Source organism: Bacillus rossius, chromosome 8 (assembly GCF_032445375.1).
Source record: "Bacillus rossius redtenbacheri isolate Brsri chromosome 8, Brsri_v3, whole genome shotgun sequence".
Taxonomy (NCBI): domain Eukaryota; kingdom Metazoa; phylum Arthropoda; class Insecta; order Phasmatodea; family Bacillidae; genus Bacillus; species Bacillus rossius.
The window spans coordinates 22,832,939-22,839,352 of record NC_086336.1 but is presented as its reverse complement, the minus strand read 5'-3'; positions in this window follow the sequence as shown (position 1 = coordinate 22,839,352).

Sequence of the window (6,414 nt, the reverse complement as noted above, 5' to 3'; positions counted from 1 at the left end):
TAACAATATGTACATTAGAGGGTGACGCATAACGTGTTCGCAAATGTAAAGAAACGCGTGTACATAACAATGTGAAAAACTGATTACTTATTGGAGCTTAAAAATACATAAATTATTAAGAAGGGCCTAGCTTTATAGCAAGCTACTAGCGTGAAGTCCATTTCATCAACTATTATTGTAGTGGCTTGTTACTAAAAATCAATATGTTTCAAGGTAAATAAAAATATACAAATTTTTTCTGAACAAAATTTTACCGCAAGTAGTTATTTAAAATCATTCTATTCGCCAAACGAAAACAAAAGCAGAGAGTGACTCATTAGGTATATTTAGCGAAATGCATCCGCGAAGTTATTTAAAGTCGGAGGCTGGGAACAAGACAGTTAAAATTATTTCTGACGTAATGAAAATTATTTTTGCATATGAATCAGGTTTAATTTCAGGTGGTAAAAAAAGAATCAAGACTACTGTATTTGTAAAACAAAAGCGTAAACTTTAGTTTTCGCGCGCCCATGTGACGAATAAGATAAGTGTGAAATGGACGGGATGCGCATTTACGCCTTTAAATCTAATTAATTGTATTCACTTTTGTTTATTGTTAACGAATCCAAATATACATGCAGAAAAGTCACTTTGAAAATATTCATTTGTATGAATAAAAAAAATTCCCGATGGCAGCCAGTCGGAAAGGTAAATTTTGCAGTATGGCCTACCAATATAAAAAAAAAACTTTCTGAAAAATTCCAGAATTATAACAATGTAAACTCTTATGAATATTTCTAGAAAATCCAATGTACCTAACATTATATTGCTAATTAATTGTGGCTTCAACAATATGTATGGGATATAAATCCAATCCAACAATACATTAGACATTCATATTTACCTCAATTAGAAATTGTTAAATATTTTCGAAATATTCACCACCGGTATTCTTTTTAAACACCAAACTCGATCCGGCCCATTTTAGAAAACGACTGAGATATGTACCCAAAGTGTGTGTATACCATATTTCATTTTGAATAGTTGATAATTACGACTTTTCCAAAAATTCACTACTCCGCCAATTTTAAACTACAAAACTTATCCGGCCCATCTTCGACCCAAAGAGTGTATATGCCAAATTTCATTTTGATCCGTTGATAAATACGCCTGAAAGTTTGCGGACAAGATTTGAACGGAGGGTATTTTTGGGGTCTGGGGACCTAGATCGGAGAAAATATAGTGAAATTTTCTGTATGTCGTGACTCGCGGAATTCCTCAATAGGTACCTTCGCTCTGCGAATTCTACCTAAAATGCGTAGGCCTTTTTTTGGCTTAGAATTTTTACATTATTTTTATTAATGATGTTACATTAACCGGTACAAAATTTTTGTGTCTAGAGAAGTTACACTAATAATAAGGGCACATAAAACCTACTACAAAAACGCACATTTTTGTTTAGTGCAGCACGTATGAATCAGTCTATACAGAAATGTATTCAGTTAATATAATCTGGCCTAATTGATTTTGGCCTTGGAAAAAATTCATTCTGCACTTTCTAAAACCGATTGTTCCAAGCGCCATAATGTCATTAAAAAACAAATATTTTAAAATAAATTTTTATTTATAAATACGCCCTTGAAAATAAATTTTCTATATTGAATGTTTAGTGGTTGACACCCTTTAACAATGGCCTCAACCGTATATAATATTGCACGTGTATATTGTTCAACGGTTGCAAGACATACTCAAAATTATTCTACAGTTAGTTTAATGCAATTTAAGTCGTTGAATGTAATATAATACTAAAAAAAATCATTATTTTCTATGGTTGCGTAAACAAAAACTTCTTACAATTAATTACATTCTAGTTTTCATATAAAATGAAAACCAAATGTCTCATGTGTGAGTACAGAATAACGAGTCTAGGGTTAACTATTAAAATAAAATTCTGAAGCATTAATGAATTGTGGATAGTATAAGTCAGCTTAGGAAAATTAGTTCTAAATTATTGACCCTCTTAAACAATACAATCTCTTATGTAAAAATGTCATAAAGACAATGCCTGGTCGCTACAACAGTGTCAAATATAATTTCGAAACTCTAATCATAAAATATGCATGTTTTATTGAATATTCCAAGCCACGATCACATACCATCCGAAAACACTTACGAATTTAACAAAAATATTATGCTATTTTTTATTAATATACCTACAAATAACAATTTGTTGAAGAAATGTATTGTTGTGTTGTATAGTTTAACTAAAAATCTATTAAATATAAAAATTTCAAATTGCATGAATATATAATCCTGCAGTAGATAATGTTACATAATTTTTTATTTAAAGGCATATTAATCATGTTGCTTTCAAACTTTCGTCAGAATATAAACTCGTAACATATTCATACATAAATGGCTAACTTTCAATGTTTTATGGAATAATTATGCATTTACTATAACGTAGCAACTAACCATAGTAATGAATTCATTTCATTGCGAGTATTATTTCAGCGCACAAAAATATTATTGAACAATTAATTATGTACAATAATTTCCCTTCGAAAATGACCAAATTAGCGAAACATTCTCAAATAAAAGAAATAAAAACAGCATTAAAATATTTCTTTGAATAACGCAGTTTTAATAGTTAAAGTATCATTCAGTTCATAAGATGGTTCATAAGTATGTTTTCCAGTTTAATAAACCATGCAATGAAAATAATCAGTAAGCTTGAGTTGCTGAAATATTTATGTTCTTTGTTCAAAGTTCACCAATTCTATTTTAATAAGTCACTTGCTAGTAAAATGAGCGGTATTTCCTCCACATTTATATTTAGATATAAAAATTCATTTTTTAATTCAGAGCATATTATTTTTATTGGATTTCCCTTCAAATAATAGGCTTACTAGTTAACGTTTAGGTTCTTTTTTTTTTGGTTGGATACAAGCTCAATTTTTTCATGTGTGTAATTGATATACAAGATAAAATGTATTTTTCATAAAAAGGTTCATCGTAAAATGCACATACTGTGCAGGAATGCCATAGTTGATAAAATATCAAGGTTTTAAAATGTAGTATTTTAAGTTACCAATAGATAGCACTAGTGGTGAAGAGAGTTACTCATCTCTTCCTAGCTGTCAAGACGTGAACTATGTAGGGACAGAATGAAAGACCGTATGAAAACATTCGCCACAATACAAAACCGCATGTTACCATTCTAAATCTACACAGCTTAGAAACGTCATAACGTAGAAAGTCATAACTTAGAACGATCACAACTTAGAAACACACAACTTAGAACTGTCATAACTTAGAAACGCGTAACTTAGAAACACACAACGCCGAACCACACAACTTAGAAACGTCGTAACGTAGAAAGTCATAACTTAGAACTATCACAACTTAGAAACACACAACTTAGAACTGTCATAACTTAGAAACACATAACGTAGAAACACGCAACGCCGAACCACACAACTTAGAACTGTCATAACTTGGAAACACGTAACGTAGAAACACACAACACCGAACCACACAACTTAGAACTGTCATAACTTAGAAACACGTAACTTAGAAACTCGTAACGCCGAAACACACAGCTTAGAAACGTCATAACGTAGAAAGTCATAACCTAGAACTATCACAACTTAGAAACACACAACTTAGAACTGTCATAACTTAGAAACACGTAACGTAGAAACACACAACGCCGAACCACACAACTTAGAAACATCATAACATAGAAACACACAACTTAGAACTGTCATAACATAGAAATTCTATCTTGTGTGTTTCTAGGTTACATGTTTCTAAGTTGTGTGTTTCTACGTTGTGACAGCACCCCGATTGCATCTTTACCGTCTTTAACGTCGAACTCGATGGAGGTTGTACCGTCAACTACGGAAACTTGACGACAGCTACGATGGAGAAGGTGCAGATCCCGTTGACAACGACGACGTCAACATTGGAGGAGATTTCAACAGATGTGATACCATCATCATCTGAAGTTTCATCATCAGCATCATTTACTATCACCTCAAATGTTCGCAGACATGAAAGAAGCAGTTGTTCTAGTAATGTTAAAAGAATACAATTTCAGTGCAATAAGTGCAAAAAACTAATTTCACGTCTTGATAGCTTACATCTTCATTATAAACAATGCTCCGAGAAAGTTAAGTGCGAGTATAATGAACATGGGTATTGTTTTGACTCCTGTGTTGTACCGTCTGATGAGTCTATATAAGTGAGACCCTGGTGATATGGACTTCAGTCCGTCTCGGGCTGCGGTGATGAACGGATCGGATAGTTAGACCTGTATCTAGCTATTCTTGAGAACTCGATGGCATCATTACCAATATATACACCAACCTGGATCGAAGGTCTACCATCATCAGTGCAGAGCACGATGACAACGACGTCTACAGCTACACCTGCTCTCTCAGTACAGCAGGAGATTTCGACGCGTGCAACATCTTCCGCAGAGCAAACCTCAAAAGCTTCAGAAGTTAACATGTCAGCAGTGTTACAATGGTTGTCAACAGTTCCAGTGGCATTGATGAAGGAAGGAGCATCCAGCGGTGTTCCATCACCTGACTGCACGTACTGTGAGAAGATCAGAAACTTGAAATTACGGGATTATGTAATACACAATTGTAGTAGTAACTCTTAAAGCATTAAATATCAGTGCAACAGATGTTTAAGCAAGTTTTTACTCTATGGAAGATTAAAACGGCACCTCAGGAATTGTGATGGACTGGCTGTACATTCATCGGAATCAAGCTGTATATTTTGTAACAAAACATTAGCAAATATTCAAAGTGCACAACGACACGAAATATATCACTGATCTTTAATGAAGTTGATAATTGGTCTTTGTGTGAAAATTGTGGTGTACCAATATGTCGAATTGATAAACTGAATAGACATTTAAAGTCATGTAAAGGACTTAGTCCGTATAGTAAGAAGACTGTTTGAATCGAGAGATCCACGAAACTTTGGTAATTTGTGTGTGTGTTTTTTGTACTTGTGGTAGTGTATAATTTATGTAATAAAAGTTTTTTTAAAAGAACTTGCGGTGTTTTTTATTTTCTCAAACCTGACAATTTAGTTGTACTTTTTTTAAAATATTAAAGTTGTTTTGTATCGGCCAGGGATCGAACCAAGGACCTAAGTCGATCTAATCAATCAGTATATAGATTACAAATTTATTTAATGAATTTTGAACTTTTTCCCGAATCTCTAGCATTAAAATTACGCATTTCCAATATGGTGGTCTTGATGTCTGATAGGATGATGGTCGTAGAGGATTTAGAGTCTCTTTACGAATGTTGAACATGGTTTATTGAAATTAATATTTTATACATAAAATTAAACATTATTGCATCGATCAGGTATCATAATGAGGACAGGAGCGGATCGAATCAATATGTAAATTATTGAGTGATTTATTTAATGAATTTTGGAATTGTTCCCGAATTTCTAGCTAAATAATTACACGATTCCAAGATGGCGGCCAAATGACAAGATGGCGGGTGACGCATCAATAATTGATTACTGCACTCTAGCGGGTGAGAATTCAACTAACATGGCGTCAGCGCACTCTCGCCGACGATACAATGATAATGGCTTCCAGCATCGAAGACAAGATGGCAAACATGACGTCATACTAGGTGACGATATATATGCTTTGAAAAAAAGTGGTAGGAGTCAGTATGCCAGCAGCCACAGGGGGGGGGGATCGGTCGTCATTTATATTTTTTTTGCACTCACCGGGTTCGAACCGAGAACTCCGAACTCCGTGTCGTAAAAGTATGTTTTTTAAAAATATTTTATTAAAATTTTATTAATTGAATTTTTTTATAAATTTTTAATTCTTTTCATTAAAATCGGATAATAAATAAAAAAGTTAAAGATGGCGACCGTAACGAAAATTGCAACGGTGACGTCATAATTCAAAATGTCGGATAACACATCGCCGGAATGTTCGAGAACACAATGACGTCATCCAAGATGGCGGATCCAAATGGCGGCTCCAATATGGCGGTCGGTTTCAAGGTCAAGTCCTGATAGCGGCTTAACTGAGGCTTGAGTTAAGGATGCTTAAGCCACTTTTAGGACTTTCTAGTCGCTGGGATTTTTACGGACTAAAAATGGGAAATTTTCCCTCAAAACGGGAATTTTTCCCTCTAAAACGGGAAATTTTTTCTTAAAACTGGAATTTTGAGTCATTTTGAGTCATTTTTGAGGAATTTTGAGGAATTTTTGCCGCCGTGACGTCACAAATCCAATATGGCTGACCAACAATCTCAATCCACACCCTGAACCTTGTTCCCGGAGGAACTATTATATACTACTTGCATCCTAATTTTCAATATAATATTAATTTATTATTTTCCCGTTTTATGCGAAAGCATTTCTTACAAATTACGTTGC